At 45.1% G+C, this 27,863-nt stretch overlaps 21 non-coding genes across 21 annotated transcripts; all 21 read right to left on the bottom strand.

Annotated features, from left to right (window-relative positions):
* Window positions 1–723: 723 nt before the first annotated feature.
* LOC141248082 (U2 spliceosomal RNA) lies at window positions 724–914 on the bottom strand. Its single transcript, XR_012311345.1, has one exon. It is a non-coding gene; the product is annotated as a U2 spliceosomal RNA (small nuclear RNA).
* Window positions 915–2,032: 1,118 nt separating this feature from the next.
* LOC141248081 (U2 spliceosomal RNA) lies at window positions 2,033–2,223 on the bottom strand. The gene has a single exon (XR_012311344.1). It is a non-coding gene; the product is annotated as a U2 spliceosomal RNA (small nuclear RNA).
* Window positions 2,224–3,341: 1,118 nt separating this feature from the next.
* On the bottom strand, window positions 3,342–3,532 carry LOC141248079 (U2 spliceosomal RNA). The gene has a single exon (XR_012311342.1). It is a non-coding gene; the product is annotated as a U2 spliceosomal RNA (small nuclear RNA).
* A 1,118-nt stretch (window positions 3,533–4,650) lies between these two features.
* LOC141248078 (U2 spliceosomal RNA) lies at window positions 4,651–4,841 on the bottom strand. Its single transcript, XR_012311341.1, has one exon. It is a non-coding gene; the product is annotated as a U2 spliceosomal RNA (small nuclear RNA).
* A 1,118-nt stretch (window positions 4,842–5,959) lies between these two features.
* On the bottom strand, window positions 5,960–6,150 carry LOC141248077 (U2 spliceosomal RNA). The gene has a single exon (XR_012311340.1). It is a non-coding gene; the product is annotated as a U2 spliceosomal RNA (small nuclear RNA).
* A 1,118-nt stretch (window positions 6,151–7,268) lies between these two features.
* LOC141248076 (U2 spliceosomal RNA) lies at window positions 7,269–7,459 on the bottom strand. The gene has a single exon (XR_012311339.1). It is a non-coding gene; the product is annotated as a U2 spliceosomal RNA (small nuclear RNA).
* Window positions 7,460–8,577: 1,118 nt separating this feature from the next.
* LOC141248074 (U2 spliceosomal RNA) lies at window positions 8,578–8,768 on the bottom strand. The gene has a single exon (XR_012311338.1). It is a non-coding gene; the product is annotated as a U2 spliceosomal RNA (small nuclear RNA).
* Window positions 8,769–9,886: 1,118 nt separating this feature from the next.
* On the bottom strand, window positions 9,887–10,077 carry LOC141248073 (U2 spliceosomal RNA). The gene has a single exon (XR_012311337.1). It is a non-coding gene; the product is annotated as a U2 spliceosomal RNA (small nuclear RNA).
* Window positions 10,078–11,195: 1,118 nt separating this feature from the next.
* Window positions 11,196–11,386, bottom strand: LOC141248072 (U2 spliceosomal RNA). Its single transcript, XR_012311336.1, has one exon. It is a non-coding gene; the product is annotated as a U2 spliceosomal RNA (small nuclear RNA).
* Window positions 11,387–12,504: 1,118 nt separating this feature from the next.
* LOC141248071 (U2 spliceosomal RNA) lies at window positions 12,505–12,695 on the bottom strand. The gene has a single exon (XR_012311335.1). It is a non-coding gene; the product is annotated as a U2 spliceosomal RNA (small nuclear RNA).
* A 1,118-nt stretch (window positions 12,696–13,813) lies between these two features.
* On the bottom strand, window positions 13,814–14,004 carry LOC141248070 (U2 spliceosomal RNA). The gene has a single exon (XR_012311334.1). It is a non-coding gene; the product is annotated as a U2 spliceosomal RNA (small nuclear RNA).
* Window positions 14,005–15,122: 1,118 nt separating this feature from the next.
* LOC141248069 (U2 spliceosomal RNA) lies at window positions 15,123–15,313 on the bottom strand. Its single transcript, XR_012311333.1, has one exon. It is a non-coding gene; the product is annotated as a U2 spliceosomal RNA (small nuclear RNA).
* Window positions 15,314–16,431: 1,118 nt separating this feature from the next.
* On the bottom strand, window positions 16,432–16,622 carry LOC141248067 (U2 spliceosomal RNA). Its single transcript, XR_012311331.1, has one exon. It is a non-coding gene; the product is annotated as a U2 spliceosomal RNA (small nuclear RNA).
* Window positions 16,623–17,740: 1,118 nt separating this feature from the next.
* Window positions 17,741–17,931, bottom strand: LOC141248066 (U2 spliceosomal RNA). Its single transcript, XR_012311330.1, has one exon. It is a non-coding gene; the product is annotated as a U2 spliceosomal RNA (small nuclear RNA).
* A 1,118-nt stretch (window positions 17,932–19,049) lies between these two features.
* LOC141248065 (U2 spliceosomal RNA) lies at window positions 19,050–19,240 on the bottom strand. Its single transcript, XR_012311329.1, has one exon. It is a non-coding gene; the product is annotated as a U2 spliceosomal RNA (small nuclear RNA).
* A 1,118-nt stretch (window positions 19,241–20,358) lies between these two features.
* Window positions 20,359–20,549, bottom strand: LOC141248064 (U2 spliceosomal RNA). Its single transcript, XR_012311328.1, has one exon. It is a non-coding gene; the product is annotated as a U2 spliceosomal RNA (small nuclear RNA).
* Window positions 20,550–21,667: 1,118 nt separating this feature from the next.
* LOC141248063 (U2 spliceosomal RNA) lies at window positions 21,668–21,858 on the bottom strand. The gene has a single exon (XR_012311327.1). It is a non-coding gene; the product is annotated as a U2 spliceosomal RNA (small nuclear RNA).
* A 1,118-nt stretch (window positions 21,859–22,976) lies between these two features.
* Window positions 22,977–23,167, bottom strand: LOC141248062 (U2 spliceosomal RNA). Its single transcript, XR_012311326.1, has one exon. It is a non-coding gene; the product is annotated as a U2 spliceosomal RNA (small nuclear RNA).
* Window positions 23,168–24,282: 1,115 nt separating this feature from the next.
* On the bottom strand, window positions 24,283–24,473 carry LOC141248061 (U2 spliceosomal RNA). The gene has a single exon (XR_012311325.1). It is a non-coding gene; the product is annotated as a U2 spliceosomal RNA (small nuclear RNA).
* Window positions 24,474–25,591: 1,118 nt separating this feature from the next.
* LOC141248060 (U2 spliceosomal RNA) lies at window positions 25,592–25,782 on the bottom strand. Its single transcript, XR_012311324.1, has one exon. It is a non-coding gene; the product is annotated as a U2 spliceosomal RNA (small nuclear RNA).
* Window positions 25,783–26,900: 1,118 nt separating this feature from the next.
* Window positions 26,901–27,091, bottom strand: LOC141248058 (U2 spliceosomal RNA). Its single transcript, XR_012311323.1, has one exon. It is a non-coding gene; the product is annotated as a U2 spliceosomal RNA (small nuclear RNA).
* Between the last annotated feature and the right edge of the window lie 772 nt (window positions 27,092–27,863).

Genomic DNA, 27,863 nt, shown 5'->3' with positions numbered 1-27,863 from the left:
AGGCTCAGAGCCTATTATGACACGCGCAGCCAGCGTTCCATTGCCACATTCCATCTACTGCAGGCAGGATACCTGGCTGGCTGAATGTCGCTGAGAAGCTCACAGAGACCGCCATAAGCAACAGTTTAACAGAATGCCACAGACTAATCAACCAAACTTTTTGGGTTGGGTTCTCTTTTATAGTCTGCAGGCATTAAATGAAAGAAGTCAGTGTTCCAGCAGAAGGAGACAACGTTTCAGAAAAGGCATTGTAGCAAACCAAAAAAGAAATTTTAAGCGCAGCAGTGTAACCAGCGCACATACCTGTTAGCTCGGGTGAGTTTAAAAGGCTGCTGTTGATAACAAGGGCATTTGCTAAATAGATGGTGTGTGTGCAACAATATACTGAAAGGTCAATTATATTGTGCAGCTTATCTCACCACCTGTAGTTATTTAGGTGAAAGCTCCAAAATGCTTGCCTAATATGTCTGTTTATCCAAAAGGAAGTAGAAAGGGAGAGCTAGAAAGATAGCATTGCATCACATTACATGGCAATGCAATGCACAGTTGCTGAAGTTGAACCAAAATGAGCTTGTAATCTGGCTTCTGCAACTTTGAACATGAAAAATCCAATGAGGAGAAGAAAAGCAGAGCCAAAGAGTCCATCCCAAAATCCGACAAACAAGCAAAATGAACAAAAAACATTGAATTCAATTCTTTCTGATTTTAGAAACTGCATTAAAGAAGGGGTGCACCGGTCCTGGAGATACTGCAATACCAGGTCAATGCGTGGAGTGGACAGAGCAAGCTCTTTTTCCATCTCCCTGTTCTAAAAATCCATTTAATATATGGTCCCCAGATAGGGGACGTATCAGATATTAAACTGATAAGAACAGATACTACACTTGATCTTAGCCAAAAGGCCGAGAAGCGATAACCAGAATTGGTTTCAAACTACGGAGCCACCCAAGGATCCTAAAAAGTCCATTTGTGGAGATGAGCTCCTGGACTCCCGTTAAGAAGACATGTTGTCAACCTCTAGATCCCTTACATGCCTGCACTTTTCGGCTTGCTGCTGCTGCAATCCACGCGTTTTAGATCTGCATAACTCCACCTCTTTAAACACAGCACCTTCACCCCCTGCTGTTCCCACCCGCCTCAACACCGTTGGAAGGGAGGAGAACCAATTAAGGCGGGGGGTGGGGTGGAACGAGCAGCTGTCTACCCTTAGCAGGAGGGCTCCTGATTACATACCTCTCCTGCTGCTGCTGCTGCTGCTGGCTGTCCAGCAGCAGACTGAAGGTGGCTGCTGCTGTGCACAGGTATATAAAGGCTCAGAGCCTATTATGACACGCGCAGCCAGCGTTCCATTGCCACATTCCATCTACTGCAGGCAGGATACCTGGCTGGCTGAATGTCGCTGAGAAGCTCACAGAGACCGCCATAAGCAACAGTTTAACAGAATGCCACAGACTAATCAACCAAACTTTTTGGGTTGGGTTCTCTTTTATAGTCTGCAGGCATTAAATGAAAGAAGTCAGTGTTCCAGCAGAAGGAGACAACGTTTCAGAAAAGGCATTGTAGCAAACCAAAAAAGAAATTTTAAGCGCAGCAGTGTAACCAGCGCACATACCTGTTAGCTCGGGTGAGTTTAAAAGGCTGCTGTTGATAACAAGGGCATTTGCTAAATAGATGGTGTGTGTGCAACAATATACTGAAAGGTCAATTATATTGTGCAGCTTATCTCACCACCTGTAGTTATTTAGGTGAAAGCTCCAAAATGCTTGCCTAATATGTCTGTTTATCCAAAAGGAAGTAGAAAGGGAGAGCTAGAAAGATAGCATTGCATCACATTACATGGCAATGCAATGCACAGTTGCTGAAGTTGAACCAAAATGAGCTTGTAATCTGGCTTCTGCAACTTTGAACATGAAAAATCCAATGAGGAGAAGAAAAGCAGAGCCAAAGAGTCCATCCCAAAATCCGACAAACAAGCAAAATGAACAAAAAACATTGAATTCAATTCTTTCTGATTTTAGAAACTGCATTAAAGAAGGGGTGCACCGGTCCTGGAGATACTGCAATACCAGGTCAATGCGTGGAGTGGACAGAGCAAGCTCTTTTTCCATCTCCCTGTTCTAAAAATCCATTTAATATATGGTCCCCAGATAGGGGACGTATCAGATATTAAACTGATAAGAACAGATACTACACTTGATCTTAGCCAAAAGGCCGAGAAGCGATAACCAGAATTGGTTTCAAACTACGGAGCCACCCAAGGATCCTAAAAAGTCCATTTGTGGAGATGAGCTCCTGGACTCCCGTTAAGAAGACATGTTGTCAACCTCTAGATCCCTTACATGCCTGCACTTTTCGGCTTGCTGCTGCTGCAATCCACGCGTTTTAGATCTGCATAACTCCACCTCTTTAAACACAGCACCTTCACCCCCTGCTGTTCCCACCCGCCTCAACACCGTTGGAAGGGAGGAGAACCAATTAAGGCGGGGGGTGGGGTGGAACGAGCAGCTGTCTACCCTTAGCAGGAGGGCTCCTGATTACATACCTCTCCTGCTGCTGCTGCTGCTGCTGGCTGTCCAGCAGCAGACTGAAGGTGGCTGCTGCTGTGCACAGGTATATAAAGGCTCAGAGCCTATTATGACACGCGCAGCCAGCGTTCCATTGCCACATTCCATCTACTGCAGGCAGGATACCTGGCTGGCTGAATGTCGCTGAGAAGCTCACAGAGACCGCCATAAGCAACAGTTTAACAGAATGCCACAGACTAATCAACCAAACTTTTTGGGTTGGGTTCTCTTTTATAGTCTGCAGGCATTAAATGAAAGAAGTCAGTGTTCCAGCAGAAGGAGACAACGTTTCAGAAAAGGCATTGTAGCAAACCAAAAAAGAAATTTTAAGCGCAGCAGTGTAACCAGCGCACATACCTGTTAGCTCGGGTGAGTTTAAAAGGCTGCTGTTGATAACAAGGGCATTTGCTAAATAGATGGTGTGTGTGCAACAATATACTGAAAGGTCAATTATATTGTGCAGCTTATCTCACCACCTGTAGTTATTTAGGTGAAAGCTCCAAAATGCTTGCCTAATATGTCTGTTTATCCAAAAGGAAGTAGAAAGGGAGAGCTAGAAAGATAGCATTGCATCACATTACATGGCAATGCAATGCACAGTTGCTGAAGTTGAACCAAAATGAGCTTGTAATCTGGCTTCTGCAACTTTGAACATGAAAAATCCAATGAGGAGAAGAAAAGCAGAGCCAAAGAGTCCATCCCAAAATCCGACAAACAAGCAAAATGAACAAAAAACATTGAATTCAATTCTTTCTGATTTTAGAAACTGCATTAAAGAAGGGGTGCACCGGTCCTGGAGATACTGCAATACCAGGTCAATGCGTGGAGTGGACAGAGCAAGCTCTTTTTCCATCTCCCTGTTCTAAAAATCCATTTAATATATGGTCCCCAGATAGGGGACGTATCAGATATTAAACTGATAAGAACAGATACTACACTTGATCTTAGCCAAAAGGCCGAGAAGCGATAACCAGAATTGGTTTCAAACTACGGAGCCACCCAAGGATCCTAAAAAGTCCATTTGTGGAGATGAGCTCCTGGACTCCCGTTAAGAAGACATGTTGTCAACCTCTAGATCCCTTACATGCCTGCACTTTTCGGCTTGCTGCTGCTGCAATCCACGCGTTTTAGATCTGCATAACTCCACCTCTTTAAACACAGCACCTTCACCCCCTGCTGTTCCCACCCGCCTCAACACCGTTGGAAGGGAGGAGAACCAATTAAGGCGGGGGGTGGGGTGGAACGAGCAGCTGTCTACCCTTAGCAGGAGGGCTCCTGATTACATACCTCTCCTGCTGCTGCTGCTGCTGCTGGCTGTCCAGCAGCAGACTGAAGGTGGCTGCTGCTGTGCACAGGTATATAAAGGCTCAGAGCCTATTATGACACGCGCAGCCAGTGTTCCATTGCCACATTCCATCTACTGCAGGCAGGATACCTGGCTGGCTGAATGTCGCTGAGAAGCTCACAGAGACCGCCATAAGCAACAGTTTAACAGAATGCCACAGACTAATCAACCAAACTTTTTGGGTTGGGTTCTCTTTTATAGTCTGCAGGCATTAAATGAAAGAAGTCAGTGTTCCAGCAGAAGGAGACAACGTTTCAGAAAAGGCATTGTAGCAAACCAAAAAAGAAATTTTAAGCGCAGCAGTGTAACCAGCGCACATACCTGTTAGCTCGGGTGAGTTTAAAAGGCTGCTGTTGATAACAAGGGCATTTGCTAAATAGATGGTGTGTGTGCAACAATATACTGAAAGGTCAATTATATTGTGCAGCTTATCTCACCACCTGTAGTTATTTAGGTGAAAGCTCCAAAATGCTTGCCTAATATGTCTGTTTATCCAAAAGGAAGTAGAAAGGGAGAGCTAGAAAGATAGCATTGCATCACATTACATGGCAATGCAATGCACAGTTGCTGAAGTTGAACCAAAATGAGCTTGTAATCTGGCTTCTGCAACTTTGAACATGAAAAATCCAATGAGGAGAAGAAAAGCAGAGCCAAAGAGTCCATCCCAAAATCCGACAAACAAGCAAAATGAACAAAAAACATTGAATTCAATTCTTTCTGATTTTAGAAACTGCATTAAAGAAGGGGTGCACCGGTCCTGGAGATACTGCAATACCAGGTCAATGCGTGGAGTGGACAGAGCAAGCTCTTTTTCCATCTCCCTGTTCTAAAAATCCATTTAATATATGGTCCCCAGATAGGGGACGTATCAGATATTAAACTGATAAGAACAGATACTACACTTGATCTTAGCCAAAAGGCCGAGAAGCGATAACCAGAATTGGTTTCAAACTACGGAGCCACCCAAGGATCCTAAAAAGTCCATTTGTGGAGATGAGCTCCTGGACTCCCGTTAAGAAGACATGTTGTCAACCTCTAGATCCCTTACATGCCTGCACTTTTCGGCTTGCTGCTGCTGCAATCCACGCGTTTTAGATCTGCATAACTCCACCTCTTTAAACACAGCACCTTCACCCCCTGCTGTTCCCACCCGCCTCAACACCGTTGGAAGGGAGGAGAACCAATTAAGGCGGGGGGTGGGGTGGAACGAGCAGCTGTCTACCCTTAGCAGGAGGGCTCCTGATTACATACCTCTCCTGCTGCTGCTGCTGCTGCTGGCTGTCCAGCAGCAGACTGAAGGTGGCTGCTGCTGTGCACAGGTATATAAAGGCTCAGAGCCTATTATGACACGCGCAGCCAGCGTTCCATTGCCACATTCCATCTACTGCAGGCAGGATACCTGGCTGGCTGAATGTCGCTGAGAAGCTCACAGAGACCGCCATAAGCAACAGTTTAACAGAATGCCACAGACTAATCAACCAAACTTTTTGGGTTGGGTTCTCTTTTATAGTCTGCAGGCATTAAATGAAAGAAGTCAGTGTTCCAGCAGAAGGAGACAACGTTTCAGAAAAGGCATTGTAGCAAACCAAAAAAGAAATTTTAAGCGCAGCAGTGTAACCAGCGCACATACCTGTTAGCTCGGGTGAGTTTAAAAGGCTGCTGTTGATAACAAGGGCATTTGCTAAATAGATGGTGTGTGTGCAACAATATACTGAAAGGTCAATTATATTGTGCAGCTTATCTCACCACCTGTAGTTATTTAGGTGAAAGCTCCAAAATGCTTGCCTAATATGTCTGTTTATCCAAAAGGAAGTAGAAAGGGAGAGCTAGAAAGATAGCATTGCATCACATTACATGGCAATGCAATGCACAGTTGCTGAAGTTGAACCAAAATGAGCTTGTAATCTGGCTTCTGCAACTTTGAACATGAAAAATCCAATGAGGAGAAGAAAAGCAGAGCCAAAGAGTCCATCCCAAAATCCGACAAACAAGCAAAATGAACAAAAAACATTGAATTCAATTCTTTCTGATTTTAGAAACTGCATTAAAGAAGGGGTGCACCGGTCCTGGAGATACTGCAATACCAGGTCAATGCGTGGAGTGGACAGAGCAAGCTCTTTTTCCATCTCCCTGTTCTAAAAATCCATTTAATATATGGTCCCCAGATAGGGGACGTATCAGATATTAAACTGATAAGAACAGATACTACACTTGATCTTAGCCAAAAGGCCGAGAAGCGATAACCAGAATTGGTTTCAAACTACGGAGCCACCCAAGGATCCTAAAAAGTCCATTTGTGGAGATGAGCTCCTGGACTCCCGTTAAGAAGACATGTTGTCAACCTCTAGATCCCTTACATGCCTGCACTTTTCGGCTTGCTGCTGCTGCAATCCACGCGTTTTAGATCTGCATAACTCCACCTCTTTAAACACAGCACCTTCACCCCCTGCTGTTCCCACCCGCCTCAACACCGTTGGAAGGGAGGAGAACCAATTAAGGCGGGGGGTGGGGTGGAACGAGCAGCTGTCTACCCTTAGCAGGAGGGCTCCTGATTACATACCTCTCCTGCTGCTGCTGCTGCTGCTGGCTGTCCAGCAGCAGACTGAAGGTGGCTGCTGCTGTGCACAGGTATATAAAGGCTCAGAGCCTATTATGACACGCGCAGCCAGCGTTCCATTGCCACATTCTATCTACTGCAGGCAGGATACCTGGCTGGCTGAATGTCGCTGAGAAGCTCACAGAGACCGCCATAAGCAACAGTTTAACAGAATGCCACAGACTAATCAACCAAACTTTTTGGGTTGGGTTCTCTTTTATAGTCTGCAGGCATTAAATGAAAGAAGTCAGTGTTCCAGCAGAAGGAGACAACGTTTCAGAAAAGGCATTGTAGCAAACCAAAAAAGAAATTTTAAGCGCAGCAGTGTAACCAGCGCACATACCTGTTAGCTCGGGTGAGTTTAAAAGGCTGCTGTTGATAACAAGGGCATTTGCTAAATAGATGGTGTGTGTGCAACAATATACTGAAAGGTCAATTATATTGTGCAGCTTATCTCACCACCTGTAGTTATTTAGGTGAAAGCTCCAAAATGCTTGCCTAATATGTCTGTTTATCCAAAAGGAAGTAGAAAGGGAGAGCTAGAAAGATAGCATTGCATCACATTACATGGCAATGCAATGCACAGTTGCTGAAGTTGAACCAAAATGAGCTTGTAATCTGGCTTCTGCAACTTTGAACATGAAAAATCCAATGAGGAGAAGAAAAGCAGAGCCAAAGAGTCCATCCCAAAATCCGACAAACAAGCAAAATGAACAAAAAACATTGAATTCAATTCTTTCTGATTTTAGAAACTGCATTAAAGAAGGGGTGCACCGGTCCTGGAGATACTGCAATACCAGGTCAATGCGTGGAGTGGACAGAGCAAGCTCTTTTTCCATCTCCCTGTTCTAAAAATCCATTTAATATATGGTCCCCAGATAGGGGACGTATCAGATATTAAACTGATAAGAACAGATACTACACTTGATCTTAGCCAAAAGGCCGAGAAGCGATAACCAGAATTGGTTTCAAACTACGGAGCCACCCAAGGATCCTAAAAAGTCCATTTGTGGAGATGAGCTCCTGGACTCCCGTTAAGAAGACATGTTGTCAACCTCTAGATCCCTTACATGCCTGCACTTTTCGGCTTGCTGCTGCTGCAATCCACGCGTTTTAGATCTGCATAACTCCACCTCTTTAAACACAGCACCTTCACCCCCTGCTGTTCCCACCCGCCTCAACACCGTTGGAAGGGAGGAGAACCAATTAAGGCGGGGGGTGGGGTGGAACGAGCAGCTGTCTACCCTTAGCAGGAGGGCTCCTGATTACATACCTCTCCTGCTGCTGCTGCTGCTGCTGGCTGTCCAGCAGCAGACTGAAGGTGGCTGCTGCTGTGCACAGGTATATAAAGGCTCAGAGCCTATTATGACACGCGCAGCCAGCGTTCCATTGCCACATTCCATCTACTGCAGGCAGGATACCTGGCTGGCTGAATGTCGCTGAGAAGCTCACAGAGACCGCCATAAGCAACAGTTTAACAGAATGCCACAGACTAATCAACCAAACTTTTTGGGTTGGGTTCTCTTTTATAGTCTGCAGGCATTAAATGAAAGAAGTCAGTGTTCCAGCAGAAGGAGACAACGTTTCAGAAAAGGCATTGTAGCAAACCAAAAAAGAAATTTTAAGCGCAGCAGTGTAACCAGCGCACATACCTGTTAGCTCGGGTGAGTTTAAAAGGCTGCTGTTGATAACAAGGGCATTTGCTAAATAGATGGTGTGTGTGCAACAATATACTGAAAGGTCAATTATATTGTGCAGCTTATCTCACCACCTGTAGTTATTTAGGTGAAAGCTCCAAAATGCTTGCCTAATATGTCTGTTTATCCAAAAGGAAGTAGAAAGGGAGAGCTAGAAAGATAGCATTGCATCACATTACATGGCAATGCAATGCACAGTTGCTGAAGTTGAACCAAAATGAGCTTGTAATCTGGCTTCTGCAACTTTGAACATGAAAAATCCAATGAGGAGAAGAAAAGCAGAGCCAAAGAGTCCATCCCAAAATCCGACAAACAAGCAAAATGAACAAAAAACATTGAATTCAATTCTTTCTGATTTTAGAAACTGCATTAAAGAAGGGGTGCACCGGTCCTGGAGATACTGCAATACCAGGTCAATGCGTGGAGTGGACAGAGCAAGCTCTTTTTCCATCTCCCTGTTCTAAAAATCCATTTAATATATGGTCCCCAGATAGGGGACGTATCAGATATTAAACTGATAAGAACAGATACTACACTTGATCTTAGCCAAAAGGCCGAGAAGCGATAACCAGAATTGGTTTCAAACTACGGAGCCACCCAAGGATCCTAAAAAGTCCATTTGTGGAGATGAGCTCCTGGACTCCCGTTAAGAAGACATGTTGTCAACCTCTAGATCCCTTACATGCCTGCACTTTTCGGCTTGCTGCTGCTGCAATCCACGCGTTTTAGATCTGCATAACTCCACCTCTTTAAACACAGCACCTTCACCCCCTGCTGTTCCCACCCGCCTCAACACCGTTGGAAGGGAGGAGAACCAATTAAGGCGGGGGGTGGGGTGGAACGAGCAGCTGTCTACCCTTAGCAGGAGGGCTCCTGATTACATACCTCTCCTGCTGCTGCTGCTGCTGCTGGCTGTCCAGCAGCAGACTGAAGGTGGCTGCTGCTGTGCACAGGTATATAAAGGCTCAGAGCCTATTATGACACGCGCAGCCAGCGTTCCATTGCCACATTCCATCTACTGCAGGCAGGATACCTGGCTGGCTGAATGTCGCTGAGAAGCTCACAGAGACCGCCATAAGCAACAGTTTAACAGAATGCCACAGACTAATCAACCAAACTTTTTGGGTTGGGTTCTCTTTTATAGTCTGCAGGCATTAAATGAAAGAAGTCAGTGTTCCAGCAGAAGGAGACAACGTTTCAGAAAAGGCATTGTAGCAAACCAAAAAAGAAATTTTAAGCGCAGCAGTGTAACCAGCGCACATACCTGTTAGCTCGGGTGAGTTTAAAAGGCTGCTGTTGATAACAAGGGCATTTGCTAAATAGATGGTGTGTGTGCAACAATATACTGAAAGGTCAATTATATTGTGCAGCTTATCTCACCACCTGTAGTTATTTAGGTGAAAGCTCCAAAATGCTTGCCTAATATGTCTGTTTATCCAAAAGGAAGTAGAAAGGGAGAGCTAGAAAGATAGCATTGCATCACATTACATGGCAATGCAATGCACAGTTGCTGAAGTTGAACCAAAATGAGCTTGTAATCTGGCTTCTGCAACTTTGAACATGAAAAATCCAATGAGGAGAAGAAAAGCAGAGCCAAAGAGTCCATCCCAAAATCCGACAAACAAGCAAAATGAACAAAAAACATTGAATTCAATTCTTTCTGATTTTAGAAACTGCATTAAAGAAGGGGTGCACCGGTCCTGGAGATACTGCAATACCAGGTCAATGCGTGGAGTGGACAGAGCAAGCTCTTTTTCCATCTCCCTGTTCTAAAAATCCATTTAATATATGGTCCCCAGATAGGGGACGTATCAGATATTAAACTGATAAGAACAGATACTACACTTGATCTTAGCCAAAAGGCCGAGAAGCGATAACCAGAATTGGTTTCAAACTACGGAGCCACCCAAGGATCCTAAAAAGTCCATTTGTGGAGATGAGCTCCTGGACTCCCGTTAAGAAGACATGTTGTCAACCTCTAGATCCCTTACATGCCTGCACTTTTCGGCTTGCTGCTGCTGCAATCCACGCGTTTTAGATCTGCATAACTCCACCTCTTTAAACACAGCACCTTCACCCCCTGCTGTTCCCACCCGCCTCAACACCGTTGGAAGGGAGGAGAACCAATTAAGGCGGGGGGTGGGGTGGAACGAGCAGCTGTCTACCCTTAGCAGGAGGGCTCCTGATTACATACCTCTCCTGCTGCTGCTGCTGCTGCTGGCTGTCCAGCAGCAGACTGAAGGTGGCTGCTGCTGTGCACAGGTATATAAAGGCTCAGAGCCTATTATGACACGCGCAGCCAGCGTTCCATTGCCACATTCCATCTACTGCAGGCAGGATACCTGGCTGGCTGAATGTCGCTGAGAAGCTCACAGAGACCGCCATAAGCAACAGTTTAACAGAATGCCACAGACTAATCAACCAAACTTTTTGGGTTGGGTTCTCTTTTATAGTCTGCAGGCATTAAATGAAAGAAGTCAGTGTTCCAGCAGAAGGAGACAACGTTTCAGAAAAGGCATTGTAGCAAACCAAAAAAGAAATTTTAAGCGCAGCAGTGTAACCAGCGCACATACCTGTTAGCTCGGGTGAGTTTAAAAGGCTGCTGTTGATAACAAGGGCATTTGCTAAATAGATGGTGTGTGTGCAACAATATACTGAAAGGTCAATTATATTGTGCAGCTTATCTCACCACCTGTAGTTATTTAGGTGAAAGCTCCAAAATGCTTGCCTAATATGTCTGTTTATCCAAAAGGAAGTAGAAAGGGAGAGCTAGAAAGATAGCATTGCATCACATTACATGGCAATGCAATGCACAGTTGCTGAAGTTGAACCAAAATGAGCTTGTAATCTGGCTTCTGCAACTTTGAACATGAAAAATCCAATGAGGAGAAGAAAAGCAGAGCCAAAGAGTCCATCCCAAAATCCGACAAACAAGCAAAATGAACAAAAAACATTGAATTCAATTCTTTCTGATTTTAGAAACTGCATTAAAGAAGGGGTGCACCGGTCCTGGAGATACTGCAATACCAGGTCAATGCGTGGAGTGGACAGAGCAAGCTCTTTTTCCATCTCCCTGTTCTAAAAATCCATTTAATATATGGTCCCCAGATAGGGGACGTATCAGATATTAAACTGATAAGAACAGATACTACACTTGATCTTAGCCAAAAGGCCGAGAAGCGATAACCAGAATTGGTTTCAAACTACGGAGCCACCCAAGGATCCTAAAAAGTCCATTTGTGGAGATGAGCTCCTGGACTCCCGTTAAGAAGACATGTTGTCAACCTCTAGATCCCTTACATGCCTGCACTTTTCGGCTTGCTGCTGCTGCAATCCACGCGTTTTAGATCTGCATAACTCCACCTCTTTAAACACAGCACCTTCACCCCCTGCTGTTCCCACCCGCCTCAACACCGTTGGAAGGGAGGAGAACCAATTAAGGCGGGGGGTGGGGTGGAACGAGCAGCTGTCTACCCTTAGCAGGAGGGCTCCTGATTACATACCTCTCCTGCTGCTGCTGCTGCTGCTGGCTGTCCAGCAGCAGACTGAAGGTGGCTGCTGCTGTGCACAGGTATATAAAGGCTCAGAGCCTATTATGACACGCGCAGCCAGCGTTCCATTGCCACATTCCATCTACTGCAGGCAGGATACCTGGCTGGCTGAATGTCGCTGAGAAGCTCACAGAGACCGCCATAAGCAACAGTTTAACAGAATGCCACAGACTAATCAACCAAACTTTTTGGGTTGGGTTCTCTTTTATAGTCTGCAGGCATTAAATGAAAGAAGTCAGTGTTCCAGCAGAAGGAGACAACGTTTCAGAAAAGGCATTGTAGCAAACCAAAAAAGAAATTTTAAGCGCAGCAGTGTAACCAGCGCACATACCTGTTAGCTCGGGTGAGTTTAAAAGGCTGCTGTTGATAACAAGGGCATTTGCTAAATAGATGGTGTGTGTGCAACAATATACTGAAAGGTCAATTATATTGTGCAGCTTATCTCACCACCTGTAGTTATTTAGGTGAAAGCTCCAAAATGCTTGCCTAATATGTCTGTTTATCCAAAAGGAAGTAGAAAGGGAGAGCTAGAAAGATAGCATTGCATCACATTACATGGCAATGCAATGCACAGTTGCTGAAGTTGAACCAAAATGAGCTTGTAATCTGGCTTCTGCAACTTTGAACATGAAAAATCCAATGAGGAGAAGAAAAGCAGAGCCAAAGAGTCCATCCCAAAATCCGACAAACAAGCAAAATGAACAAAAAACATTGAATTCAATTCTTTCTGATTTTAGAAACTGCATTAAAGAAGGGGTGCACCGGTCCTGGAGATACTGCAATACCAGGTCAATGCGTGGAGTGGACAGAGCAAGCTCTTTTTCCATCTCCCTGTTCTAAAAATCCATTTAATATATGGTCCCCAGATAGGGGACGTATCAGATATTAAACTGATAAGAACAGATACTACACTTGATCTTAGCCAAAAGGCCGAGAAGCGATAACCAGAATTGGTTTCAAACTACGGAGCCACCCAAGGATCCTAAAAAGTCCATTTGTGGAGATGAGCTCCTGGACTCCCGTTAAGAAGACATGTTGTCAACCTCTAGATCCCTTACATGCCTGCACTTTTCGGCTTGCTGCTGCTGCAATCCACGCGTTTTAGATCTGCATAACTCCACCTCTTTAAACACAGCACCTTCACCCCCTGCTGTTCCCACCCGCCTCAACACCGTTGGAAGGGAGGAGAACCAATTAAGGCGGGGGGTGGGGTGGAACGAGCAGCTGTCTACCCTTAGCAGGAGGGCTCCTGATTACATACCTCTCCTGCTGCTGCTGCTGCTGCTGGCTGTCCAGCAGCAGACTGAAGGTGGCTGCTGCTGTGCACAGGTATATAAAGGCTCAGAGCCTATTATGACACGCGCAGCCAGCGTTCCATTGCCACATTCCATCTACTGCAGGCAGGATACCTGGCTGGCTGAATGTCGCTGAGAAGCTCACAGAGACCGCCATAAGCAACAGTTTAACAGAATGCCACAGACTAATCAACCAAACTTTTTGGGTTGGGTTCTCTTTTATAGTCTGCAGGCATTAAATGAAAGAAGTCAGTGTTCCAGCAGAAGGAGACAACGTTTCAGAAAAGGCATTGTAGCAAACCAAAAAAGAAATTTTAAGCGCAGCAGTGTAACCAGCGCACATACCTGTTAGCTCGGGTGAGTTTAAAAGGCTGCTGTTGATAACAAGGGCATTTGCTAAATAGATGGTGTGTGTGCAACAATATACTGAAAGGTCAATTATATTGTGCAGCTTATCTCACCACCTGTAGTTATTTAGGTGAAAGCTCCAAAATGCTTGCCTAATATGTCTGTTTATCCAAAAGGAAGTAGAAAGGGAGAGCTAGAAAGATAGCATTGCATCACATTACATGGCAATGCAATGCACAGTTGCTGAAGTTGAACCAAAATGAGCTTGTAATCTGGCTTCTGCAACTTTGAACATGAAAAATCCAATGAGGAGAAGAAAAGCAGAGCCAAAGAGTCCATCCCAAAATCCGACAAACAAGCAAAATGAACAAAAAACATTGAATTCAATTCTTTCTGATTTTAGAAACTGCATTAAAGAAGGGGTGCACCGGTCCTGGAGATACTGCAATACCAGGTCAATGCGTGGAGTGGACAGAGCAAGCTCTTTTTCCATCTCCCTGTTCTAAAAATCCATTTAATATATGGTCCCCAGATAGGGGACGTATCAGATATTAAACTGATAAGAACAGATACTACACTTGATCTTAGCCAAAAGGCCGAGAAGCGATAACCAGAATTGGTTTCAAACTACGGAGCCACCCAAGGATCCTAAAAAGTCCATTTGTGGAGATGAGCTCCTGGACTCCCGTTAAGAAGACATGTTGTCAACCTCTAGATCCCTTACATGCCTGCACTTTTCGGCTTGCTGCTGCTGCAATCCACGCGTTTTAGATCTGCATAACTCCACCTCTTTAAACACAGCACCTTCACCCCCTGCTGTTCCCACCCGCCTCAACACCGTTGGAAGGGAGGAGAACCAATTAAGGCGGGGGGTGGGGTGGAACGAGCAGCTGTCTACCCTTAGCAGGAGGGCTCCTGATTACATACCTCTCCTGCTGCTGCTGCTGCTGCTGGCTGTCCAGCAGCAGACTGAAGGTGGCTGCTGCTGTGCACAGGTATATAAAGGCTCAGAGCCTATTATGACACGCGCAGCCAGCGTTCCATTGCCACATTCCATCTACTGCAGGCAGGATACCTGGCTGGCTGAATGTCGCTGAGAAGCTCACAGAGACCGCCATAAGCAACAGTTTAACAGAATGCCACAGACTAATCAACCAAACTTTTTGGGTTGGGTTCTCTTTTATAGTCTGCAGGCATTAAATGAAAGAAGTCAGTGTTCCAGCAGAAGGAGACAACGTTTCAGAAAAGGCATTGTAGCAAACCAAAAAAGAAATTTTAAGCGCAGCAGTGTAACCAGCGCACATACCTGTTAGCTCGGGTGAGTTTAAAAGGCTGCTGTTGATAACAAGGGCATTTGCTAAATAGATGGTGTGTGTGCAACAATATACTGAAAGGTCAATTATATTGTGCAGCTTATCTCACCACCTGTAGTTATTTAGGTGAAAGCTCCAAAATGCTTGCCTAATATGTCTGTTTATCCAAAAGGAAGTAGAAAGGGAGAGCTAGAAAGATAGCATTGCATCACATTACATGGCAATGCAATGCACAGTTGCTGAAGTTGAACCAAAATGAGCTTGTAATCTGGCTTCTGCAACTTTGAACATGAAAAATCCAATGAGGAGAAGAAAAGCAGAGCCAAAGAGTCCATCCCAAAATCCGACAAACAAGCAAAATGAACAAAAAACATTGAATTCAATTCTTTCTGATTTTAGAAACTGCATTAAAGAAGGGGTGCACCGGTCCTGGAGATACTGCAATACCAGGTCAATGCGTGGAGTGGACAGAGCAAGCTCTTTTTCCATCTCCCTGTTCTAAAAATCCATTTAATATATGGTCCCCAGATAGGGGACGTATCAGATATTAAACTGATAAGAACAGATACTACACTTGATCTTAGCCAAAAGGCCGAGAAGCGATAACCAGAATTGGTTTCAAACTACGGAGCCACCCAAGGATCCTAAAAAGTCCATTTGTGGAGATGAGCTCCTGGACTCCCGTTAAGAAGACATGTTGTCAACCTCTAGATCCCTTACATGCCTGCACTTTTCGGCTTGCTGCTGCTGCAATCCACGCGTTTTAGATCTGCATAACTCCACCTCTTTAAACACAGCACCTTCACCCCCTGCTGTTCCCACCCGCCTCAACACCGTTGGAAGGGAGGAGAACCAATTAAGGCGGGGGGTGGGGTGGAACGAGCAGCTGTCTACCCTTAGCAGGAGGGCTCCTGATTACATACCTCTCCTGCTGCTGCTGCTGCTGCTGGCTGTCCAGCAGCAGACTGAAGGTGGCTGCTGCTGTGCACAGGTATATAAAGGCTCAGAGCCTATTATGACACGCGCAGCCAGCGTTCCATTGCCACATTCCATCTACTGCAGGCAGGATACCTGGCTGGCTGAATGTCGCTGAGAAGCTCACAGAGACCGCCATAAGCAACAGTTTAACAGAATGCCACAGACTAATCAACCAAACTTTTTGGGTTGGGTTCTCTTTTATAGTCTGCAGGCATTAAATGAAAGAAGTCAGTGTTCCAGCAGAAGGAGACAACGTTTCAGAAAAGGCATTGTAGCAAACCAAAAAAGAAATTTTAAGCGCAGCAGTGTAACCAGCGCACATACCTGTTAGCTCGGGTGAGTTTAAAAGGCTGCTGTTGATAACAAGGGCATTTGCTAAATAGATGGTGTGTGTGCAACAATATACTGAAAGGTCAATTATATTGTGCAGCTTATCTCACCACCTGTAGTTATTTAGGTGAAAGCTCCAAAATGCTTGCCTAATATGTCTGTTTATCCAAAAGGAAGTAGAAAGGGAGAGCTAGAAAGATAGCATTGCATCACATTACATGGCAATGCAATGCACAGTTGCTGAAGTTGAACCAAAATGAGCTTGTAATCTGGCTTCTGCAACTTTGAACATGAAAAATCCAATGAGGAGAAGAAAAGCAGAGCCAAAGAGTCCATCCCAAAATCCGACAAACAAGCAAAATGAACAAAAAACATTGAATTCAATTCTTTCTGATTTTAGAAACTGCATTAAAGAAGGGGTGCACCGGTCCTGGAGATACTGCAATACCAGGTCAATGCGTGGAGTGGACAGAGCAAGCTCTTTTTCCATCTCCCTGTTCTAAAAATCCATTTAATATATGGTCCCCAGATAGGGGACGTATCAGATATTAAACTGATAAGAACAGATACTACACTTGATCTTAGCCAAAAGGCCGAGAAGCGATAACCAGAATTGGTTTCAAACTACGGAGCCACCCAAGGATCCTAAAAAGTCCATTTGTGGAGATGAGCTCCTGGACTCCCGTTAAGAAGACATGTTGTCAACCTCTAGATCCCTTACATGCCTGCACTTTTCGGCTTGCTGCTGCTGCAATCCACGCGTTTTAGATCTGCATAACTCCACCTCTTTAAACACAGCACCTTCACCCCCTGCTGTTCCCACCCGCCTCAACACCGTTGGAAGGGAGGAGAACCAATTAAGGCGGGGGGTGGGGTGGAACGAGCAGCTGTCTACCCTTAGCAGGAGGGCTCCTGATTACATACCTCTCCTGCTGCTGCTGCTGCTGCTGGCTGTCCAGCAGCAGACTGAAGGTGGCTGCTGCTGTGCACAGGTATATAAAGGCTCAGAGCCTATTATGACACGCGCAGCCAGCGTTCCATTGCCACATTCCATCTACTGCAGGCAGGATACCTGGCTGGCTGAATGTCGCTGAGAAGCTCACAGAGACCGCCATAAGCAACAGTTTAACAGAATGCCACAGACTAATCAACCAAACTTTTTGGGTTGGGTTCTCTTTTATAGTCTGCAGGCATTAAATGAAAGAAGTCAGTGTTCCAGCAGAAGGAGACAACGTTTCAGAAAAGGCATTGTAGCAAACCAAAAAAGAAATTTTAAGCGCAGCAGTGTAACCAGCGCACATACCTGTTAGCTCGGGTGAGTTTAAAAGGCTGCTGTTGATAACAAGGGCATTTGCTAAATAGATGGTGTGTGTGCAACAATATACTGAAAGGTCAATTATATTGTGCAGCTTATCTCACCACCTGTAGTTATTTAGGTGAAAGCTCCAAAATGCTTGCCTAATATGTCTGTTTATCCAAAAGGAAGTAGAAAGGGAGAGCTAGAAAGATAGCATTGCATCACATTACATGGCAATGCAATGCACAGTTGCTGAAGTTGAACCAAAATGAGCTTGTAATCTGGCTTCTGCAACTTTGAACATGAAAAATCCAATGAGGAGAAGAAAAGCAGAGCCAAAGAGTCCATCCCAAAATCCGACAAACAAGCAAAATGAACAAAAAACATTGAATTCAATTCTTTCTGATTTTAGAAACTGCATTAAAGAAGGGGTGCACCGGTCCTGGAGATACTGCAATACCAGGTCAATGCGTGGAGTGGACAGAGCAAGCTCTTTTTCCATCTCCCTGTTCTAAAAATCCATTTAATATATGGTCCCCAGATAGGGGACGTATCAGATATTAAACTGATAAGAACAGATACTACACTTGATCTTAGCCAAAAGGCCGAGAAGCGATAACCAGAATTGGTTTCAAACTACGGAGCCACCCAAGGATCCTAAAAAGTCCATTTGTGGAGATGAGCTCCTGGACTCCCGTTAAGAAGACATGTTGTCAACCTCTAGATCCCTTACATGCCTGCACTTTTCGGCTTGCTGCTGCTGCAATCCACGCGTTTTAGATCTGCATAACTCCACCTCTTTAAACACAGCACCTTCACCCCCTGCTGTTCCCACCCGCCTCAACACCGTTGGAAGGGAGGAGAACCAATTAAGGCGGGGGGTGGGGTGGAACGAGCAGCTGTCTACCCTTAGCAGGAGGGCTCCTGATTACATACCTCTCCTGCTGCTGCTGCTGCTGCTGGCTGTCCAGCAGCAGACTGAAGGTGGCTGCTGCTGTGCACAGGTATATAAAGGCTCAGAGCCTATTATGACACGCGCAGCCAGCGTTCCATTGCCACATTCCATCTACTGCAGGCAGGATACCTGGCTGGCTGAATGTCGCTGAGAAGCTCACAGAGACCGCCATAAGCAACAGTTTAACAGAATGCCACAGACTAATCAACCAAACTTTTTGGGTTGGGTTCTCTTTTATAGTCTGCAGGCATTAAATGAAAGAAGTCAGTGTTCCAGCAGAAGGAGACAACGTTTCAGAAAAGGCATTGTAGCAAACCAAAAAAGAAATTTTAAGCGCAGCAGTGTAACCAGCGCACATACCTGTTAGCTCGGGTGAGTTTAAAAGGCTGCTGTTGATAACAAGGGCATTTGCTAAATAGATGGTGTGTGTGCAACAATATACTGAAAGGTCAATTATATTGTGCAGCTTATCTCACCACCTGTAGTTATTTAGGTGAAAGCTCCAAAATGCTTGCCTAATATGTCTGTTTATCCAAAAGGAAGTAGAAAGGGAGAGCTAGAAAGATAGCATTGCATCACATTACATGGCAATGCAATGCACAGTTGCTGAAGTTGAACCAAAATGAGCTTGTAATCTGGCTTCTGCAACTTTGAACATGAAAAATCCAATGAGGAGAAGAAAAGCAGAGCCAAAGAGTCCATCCCAAAATCCGACAAACAAGCAAAATGAACAAAAAACATTGAATTCAATTCTTTCTGATTTTAGAAACTGCATTAAAGAAGGGGTGCACCGGTCCTGGAGATACTGCAATACCAGGTCAATGCGTGGAGTGGACAGAGCAAGCTCTTTTTCCATCTCCCTGTTCTAAAAATCCATTTAATATATGGTCCCCAGATAGGGGACGTATCAGATATTAAACTGATAAGAACAGATACTACACTTGATCTTAGCCAAAAGGCCGAGAAGCGATAACCAGAATTGGTTTCAAACTACGGAGCCACCCAAGGATCCTAAAAAGTCCATTTGTGGAGATGAGCTCCTGGACTCCCGTTAAGAAGACATGTTGTCAACCTCTAGATCCCTTACATGCCTGCACTTTTCGGCTTGCTGCTGCTGCAATCCACGCGTTTTAGATCTGCATAACTCCACCTCTTTAAACACAGCACCTTCACCCCCTGCTGTTCCCACCCGCCTCAACACCGTTGGAAGGGAGGAGAACCAATTAAGGCGGGGGGTGGGGTGGAACGAGCAGCTGTCTACCCTTAGCAGGAGGGCTCCTGATTACATACCTCTCCTGCTGCTGCTGCTGCTGCTGGCTGTCCAGCAGCAGACTGAAGGTGGCTGCTGCTGTGCACAGGTATATAAAGGCTCAGAGCCTATTATGACACGCGCAGCCAGCGTTCCATTGCCACATTCCATCTACTGCAGGCAGGATACCTGGCTGGCTGAATGTCGCTGAGAAGCTCACAGAGACCGCCATAAGCAACAGTTTAACAGAATGCCACAGACTAATCAACCAAACTTTTTGGGTTGGGTTCTCTTTTATAGTCTGCAGGCATTAAATGAAAGAAGTCAGTGTTCCAGCAGAAGGAGACAACGTTTCAGAAAAGGCATTGTAGCAAACCAAAAAAGAAATTTTAAGCGCAGCAGTGTAACCAGCGCACATACCTGTTAGCTCGGGTGAGTTTAAAAGGCTGCTGTTGATAACAAGGGCATTTGCTAAATAGATGGTGTGTGTGCAACAATATACTGAAAGGTCAATTATATTGTGCAGCTTATCTCACCACCTGTAGTTATTTAGGTGAAAGCTCCAAAATGCTTGCCTAATATGTCTGTTTATCCAAAAGGAAGTAGAAAGGGAGAGCTAGAAAGATAGCATTGCATCACATTACATGGCAATGCAATGCACAGTTGCTGAAGTTGAACCAAAATGAGCTTGTAATCTGGCTTCTGCAACTTTGAACATGAAAAATCCAATGAGGAGAAGAAAAGCAGAGCCAAAGAGTCCATCCCAAAATCCGACAAACAAGCAAAATGAACAAAAAACATTGAATTCAATTCTTTCTGATTTTAGAAACTGCATTAAAGAAGGGGTGCACCGGTCCTGGAGATACTGCAATACCAGGTCAATGCGTGGAGTGGACAGAGCAAGCTCTTTTTCCATCTCCCTGTTCTAAAAATCCATTTAATATATGGTCCCCAGATAGGGGACGTATCAGATATTAAACTGATAAGAACAGATACTACACTTGATCTTAGCCAAAAGGCCGAGAAGCGATAACCAGAATTGGTTTCAAACTACGGAGCCACCCAAGGATCCTAAAAAGTCCATTTGTGGAGATGAGCTCCTGGACTCCCGTTAAGAAGACATGTTGTCAACCTCTAGATCCCTTACATGCCTGCACTTTTCGGCTTGCTGCTGCTGCAATCCACGCGTTTTAGATCTGCATAACTCCACCTCTTTAAACACAGCACCTTCACCCCCTGCTGTTCCCACCCGCCTCAACACCGTTGGAAGGGAGGAGAACCAATTAAGGCGGGGGGTGGGGTGGAACGAGCAGCTGTCTACCCTTAGCAGGAGGGCTCCTGATTACATACCTCTCCTGCTGCTGCTGCTGCTGCTGGCTGTCCAGCAGCAGACTGAAGGTGGCTGCTGCTGTGCACAGGTATATAAAGGCTCAGAGCCTATTATGACACGCGCAGCCAGCGTTCCATTGCCACATTCCATCTACTGCAGGCAGGATACCTGGCTGGCTGAATGTCGCTGAGAAGCTCACAGAGACCGCCATAAGCAACAGTTTAACAGAATGCCACAGACTAATCAACCAAACTTTTTGGGTTGGGTTCTCTTTTATAGTCTGCAGGCATTAAATGAAAGAAGTCAGTGTTCCAGCAGAAGGAGACAACGTTTCAGAAAAGGCATTGTAGCAAACCAAAAAAGAAATTTTAAGCGCAGCAGTGTAACCAGCGCACATACCTGTTAGCTCGGGTGAGTTTAAAAGGCTGCTGTTGATAACAAGGGCATTTGCTAAATAGATGGTGTGTGTGCAACAATATACTGAAAGGTCAATTATATTGTGCAGCTTATCTCACCACCTGTAGTTATTTAGGTGAAAGCTCCAAAATGCTTGCCTAATATGTCTGTTTATCCAAAAGGAAGTAGAAAGGGAGAGCTAGAAAGATAGCATTGCATCACATTACATGGCAATGCAATGCACAGTTGCTGAAGTTGAACCAAAATGAGCTTGTAATCTGGCTTCTGCAACTTTGAACATGAAAAATCCAATGAGGAGAAGAAAAGCAGAGCCAAAGAGTCCATCCCAAAATCCGACAAACAAGCAAAATGAACAAAAAACATTGAATTCAATTCTTTCTGATTTTAGAAACTGCATTAAAGAAGGGGTGCACCGGTCCTGGAGATACTGCAATACCAGGTCAATGCGTGGAGTGGACAGAGCAAGCTCTTTTTCCATCTCCCTGTTCTAAAAATCCATTTAATATATGGTCCCCAGATAGGGGACGTATCAGATATTAAACTGATAAGAACAGATACTACACTTGATCTTAGCCAAAAGGCCGAGAAGCGATAACCAGAATTGGTTTCAAACTACGGAGCCACCCAAGGATCCTAAAAAGTCCATTTGTGGAGATGAGCTCCTGGACTCCCGTTAAGAAGACATGTTGTCAACCTCTAGATCCCTTACATGCCTGCACTTTTCGGCTTGCTGCTGCTGCAATCCACGCGTTTTAGATCTGCATAACTCCACCTCTTTAAACACAGCACCTTCACCCCCTGCTGTTCCCACCCGCCTCAACACCGTTGGAAGGGAGGAGAACCAATTAAGGCGGGGGGTGGGGTGGAACGAGCAGCTGTCTACCCTTAGCAGGAGGGCTCCTGATTACATACCTCTCCTGCTGCTGCTGCTGCTGCTGGCTGTCCAGCAGCAGACTGAAGGTGGCTGCTGCTGTGCACAGGTATATAAAGGCTCAGAGCCTATTATGACACGCGCAGCCAGCGTTCCATTGCCACATTCCATCTACTGCAGGCAGGATACCTGGCTGGCTGAATGTCGCTGAGAAGCTCACAGAGACCGCCATAAGCAACAGTTTAACAGAATGCCACAGACTAATCAACCAAACTTTTTGGGTTGGGTTCTCTTTTATAGTCTGCAGGCATTAAATGAAAGAAGTCAGTGTTCCAGCAGAAGGAGACAACGTTTCAGAAAAGGCATTGTAGCAAACCAAAAAAGAAATTTTAAGCGCAGCAGTGTAACCAGCGCACATACCTGTTAGCTCGGGTGAGTTTAAAAGGCTGCTGTTGATAACAAGGGCATTTGCTAAATAGATGGTGTGTGTGCAACAATATACTGAAAGGTCAATTATATTGTGCAGCTTATCTCACCACCTGTAGTTATTTAGGTGAAAGCTCCAAAATGCTTGCCTAATATGTCTGTTTATCCAAAAGGAAGTAGAAAGGGAGAGCTAGAAAGATAGCATTGCATCACATTACATGGCAATGCAATGCACAGTTGCTGAAGTTGAACCAAAATGAGCTTGTAATCTGGCTTCTGCAACTTTGAACATGAAAAATCCAATGAGGAGAAGAAAAGCAGAGCCAAAGAGTCCATCCCAAAATCCGACAAACAAGCAAAATGAACAAAAAACATTGAATTCAATTCTTTCTGATTTTAGAAACTGCATTAAAGAAGGGGTGCACCGGTCCTGGAGATACTGCAATACCAGGTCAATGCGTGGAGTGGACAGAGCAAGCTCTTTTTCCATCTCCCTGTTCTAAAAATCCATTTAATATATGGTCCCCAGATAGGGGACGTATCAGATATTAAACTGATAAGAACAGATACTACACTTGATCTTAGCCAAAAGGCCGAGAAGCGATAACCAGAATTGGTTTCAAACTACGGAGCCACCCAAGGATCCTAAAAAGTCCATTTGTGGAGATGAGCTCCTGGACTCCCGTTAAGAAGACATGTTGTCAACCTCTAGATCCCTTACATGCCTGCACTTTTCGGCTTGCTGCTGCTGCAATCCACGCGTTTTAGATCTGCATAACTCCACCTCTTTAAACACAGCACCTTCACCCCCTGCTGTTCCCACCCGCCTCAACACCGTTGGAAGGGAGGAGAACCAATTAAGGCGGGGGGTGGGGTGGAACGAGCAGCTGTCTACCCTTAGCAGGAGGGCTCCTGATTACATACCTCTCCTGCTGCTGCTGCTGCTGGCTGTCCAGCAGCAGACTGAAGGTGGCTGCTGCTGTGCACAGGTATATAAAGGCTCAGAGCCTATTATGACACGCGCAGCCAGCGTTCCATTGCCACATTCCATCTACTGCAGGCAGGATACCTGGCTGGCTGAATGTCGCTGAGAAGCTCACAGAGACCGCCATAAGCAACAGTTTAACAGAATGCCACAGACTAATCAACCAAACTTTTTGGGTTGGGTTCTCTTTTATAGTCTGCAGGCATTAAATGAAAGAAGTCAGTGTTCCAGCAGAAGGAGACAACGTTTCAGAAAAGGCATTGTAGCAAACCAAAAAAGAAATTTTAAGCGCAGCAGTGTAACCAGCGCACATACCTGTTAGCTCGGGTGAGTTTAAAAGGCTGCTGTTGATAACAAGGGCATTTGCTAAATAGATGGTGTGTGTGCAACAATATACTGAAAGGTCAATTATATTGTGCAGCTTATCTCACCACCTGTAGTTATTTAGGTGAAAGCTCCAAAATGCTTGCCTAATATGTCTGTTTATCCAAAAGGAAGTAGAAAGGGAGAGCTAGAAAGATAGCATTGCATCACATTACATGGCAATGCAATGCACAGTTGCTGAAGTTGAACCAAAATGAGCTTGTAATCTGGCTTCTGCAACTTTGAACATGAAAAATCCAATGAGGAGAAGAAAAGCAGAGCCAAAGAGTCCATCCCAAAATCCGACAAACAAGCAAAATGAACAAAAAACATTGAATTCAATTCTTTCTGATTTTAGAAACTGCATTAAAGAAGGGGTGCACCGGTCCTGGAGATACTGCAATACCAGGTCAATGCGTGGAGTGGACAGAGCAAGCTCTTTTTCCATCTCCCTGTTCTAAAAATCCATTTAATATATGGTCCCCAGATAGGGGACGTATCAGATATTAAACTGATAAGAACAGATACTACACTTGATCTTAGCCAAAAGGCCGAGAAGCGATAACCAGAATTGGTTTCAAACTACGGAGCCACCCAAGGATCCTAAAAAGTCCATTTGTGGAGATGAGCTCCTGGACTCCCGTTAAGAAGACATGTTGTCAACCTCTAGATCCCTTACATGCCTGCACTTTTCGGCTTGCTGCTGCTGCAATCCACGCGTTTTAGATCTGCATAACTCCACCTCTTTAAACACAGCACCTTCACCCCCTGCTGTTCCCACCCGCCTCAACACCGTTGGAAGGGAGGAGAACCAATTAAGGCGGGGGGTGGGGTGGAACGAGCAGCTGTCTACCCTTAGCAGGAGGGCTCCTGATTACATACCTCTCCTGCTGCTGCTGCTGCTGCTGGCTGTCCAGCAGCAGACTGAAGGTGGCTGCTGCTGTGCACAGGTATATAAAGGCTCAGAGCCTATTATGACACGCGCAGCCAGCGTTCCATTGCCACATTCCATCTACTGCAGGCAGGATACCTGGCTGGCTGAATGTCGCTGAGAAGCTCACAGAGACCGCCATAAGCAACAGTTTAACAGAATGCCACAGACTAATCAACCAAACTTTTTGGGTTGGGTTCTCTTTTATAGTCTGCAGGCATTAAATGAAAGAAGTCAGTGTTCCAGCAGAAGGAGACAACGTTTCAGAAAAGGCATTGTAGCAAACCAACAAAGAAATTTTAAGCGCAGCAGTGTAACCAGCGCACATACCTGTTAGCTCGGGTGAGTTTAAAAGGCTGCTGTTGATAACAAGGGCATTTGCTAAATAGATGGTGTGTGTGCAACAATATACTGAAAGGTCAATTATATTGTGCAGCTTATCTCACCACCTGTAGTTATTTAGGTGAAAGCTCCAAAATGCTTGCCTAATATGTCTGTTTATCCAAAAGGAAGTAGAAAGGGAGAGCTAGAAAGATAGCATTGCATCACATTACATGGCAATGCAATGCACAGTTGCTGAAGTTGAACCAAAATGAGCTTGTAATCTGGCTTCTGCAACTTTGAACATGAAAAATCCAATGAGGAGAAGAAAAGCAGAGCCAAAGAGTCCATCCCAAAATCCGACAAACAAGCAAAATGAACAAAAAACATTGAATTCAATTCTTTCTGATTTTAGAAACTGCATTAAAGAAGGGGTGCACCGGTCCTGGAGATACTGCAATACCAGGTCAATGCGTGGAGTGGACAGAGCAAGCTCTTTTTCCATCTCCCTGTTCTAAAAATCCATTTAATATATGGTCCCCAGATAGGGGACGTATCAGATATTAAACTGATAAGAACAGATACTACACTTGATCTTAGCCAAAAGGCCGAGAAGCGATAACCAGAATTGGTTTCAAACTACGGAGCCACCCAAGGATCCTAAAAAGTCCATTTGTGGAGATGAGCTCCTGGACTCCCGTTAAGAAGACATGTTGTCAACCTCTAGATCCCTTACATGCCTGCACTTTTCGGCTTGCTGCTGCTGCAATCCACGCGTTTTAGATCTGCATAACTCCACCTCTTTAAACACAGCACCTTCACCCCCTGCTGTTCCCACCCGCCTCAACACCGTTGGAAGGGAGGAGAACCAATTAAGGCGGGGGGTGGGGTGGAACGAGCAGCTGTCTACCCTTAGCAGGAGGGCTCCTGATTACATACCTCTCCTGCTGCTGCTGCTGCTGCTGGCTGTCCAGCAGCAGACTGAAGGTGGCTGCTGCTGTGCACAGGTATATAAAGGCTCAGAGCCTATTATGACACGCGCAGCCAGCGTTCCATTGCCACATTCCATCTACTGCAGGCAGGATACCTGGCTGGCTGAATGTCGCTGAGAAGCTCACAGAGACCGCCATAAGCAACAGTTTAACAGAATGCCACAGACTAATCAACCAAACTTTTTGGGTTGGGTTCTCTTTTATAGTCTGCAGGCATTAAATGAAAGAAGTCAGTGTTCCAGCAGAAGGAGACAACGTTTCAGAAAAGGCATTGTAGCAAACCAAAAAAGAAATTTTAAGCGCAGCAGTGTAACCAGCGCACATACCTGTTAGCTCGGGTGAGTTTAAAAGGCTGCTGTTGATAACAAGGGCATTTGCTAAATAGATGGTGTGTGTGCAACAATATACTGAAAGGTCAATTATATTGTGCAGCTTATCTCACCACCTGTAGTTATTTAGGTGAAAGCTCCAAAATGCTTGCCTAATATGTCTGTTTATCCAAAAGGAAGTAGAAAGGGAGAGCTAGAAAGATAGCATTGCATCACATTACATGGCAATGCAATGCACAGTTGCTGAAGTTGAACCAAAATGAGCTTGTAATCTGGCTTCTGCAACTTTGAACATGAAAAATCCAATGAGGAGAAGAAAAGCAGAGCCAAAGAGTCCATCCCAAAATCCGACAAACAAGCAAAATGAACAAAAAACATTGAATTCAATTCTTTCTGATTTTAGAAACTGCATTAAAGAAGGGGTGCACCGGTCCTGGAGATACTGCAATACCAGGTCAATGCGTGGAGTGGACAGAGCAAGCTCTTTTTCCATCTCCCTGTTCTAAAAATCCATTTAATATATGGTCCCCAGATAGGGGACGTATCAGATATTAAACTGATAAGAACAGATACTACACTTGATCTTAGCCAAAAGGCCGAGAAGCGATAACCAGAATTGGTTTCAAACTACGGAGCCACCCAAGGATCCTAAAAAGTCCATTTGTGGAGATGAGCTCCTGGACTCCCGTTAAGAAGACATGTTGTCAACCTCTAGATCCCTTACATGCCTGCACTTTTCGGCTTGCTGCTGCTGCAATCCACGCGTTTTAGATCTGCATAACTCCACCTCTTTAAACACAGCACCTTCACCCCCTGCTGTTCCCACCCGCCTCAACACCGTTGGAAGGGAGGAGAACCAATTAAGGCGGGGGGTGGGGTGGAACGAGCAGCTGTCTACCCTTAGCAGGAGGGCTCCTGATTACATACCTCTCCTGCTGCTGCTGCTGCTGCTGGCTGTCCAGCAGCAGACTGAAGGTGGCTGCTGCTGTGCACAGGTATATAAAGGCTCAGAGCCTATTATGACACGCGCAGCCAGCGTTCCATTGCCACATTCCATCTACTGCAGGCAGGATACCTGGCTGGCTGAATGTCGCTGAGAAGCTCACAGAGACCGCCATAAGCAACAGTTTAACAGAATGCCACAGACTAATCAACCAAACTTTTTGGGTTGGGTTCTCTTTTATAGTCTGCAGGCATTAAATGAAAGAAGTCAGTGTTCCAGCAGAAGGAGACAACGTTTCAGAAAAGGCATTGTAGCAAACCAAAAAAGAAATTTTAAGCGCAGCAGTGTAACCAGCGCACATACCTGTTAGCTCGGGTGAGTTTAAAAGGCTGCTGTTGATAACAAGGGCATTTGCTAAATAGATGGTGTGTGTGCAA

This window comes from Phyllobates terribilis, unplaced genomic scaffold, assembly GCF_046119375.1.
Source record: "Phyllobates terribilis strain yellow unplaced genomic scaffold, ASM4611937v1 Scaffold_3552__1_contigs__length_75728, whole genome shotgun sequence".
In the NCBI taxonomy this organism is placed as follows: domain Eukaryota; kingdom Metazoa; phylum Chordata; class Amphibia; order Anura; family Dendrobatidae; genus Phyllobates; species Phyllobates terribilis.
Note: the sequence above shows the minus strand (reverse complement) of the source record. Positions and strands in the feature narration are given on the sequence as shown.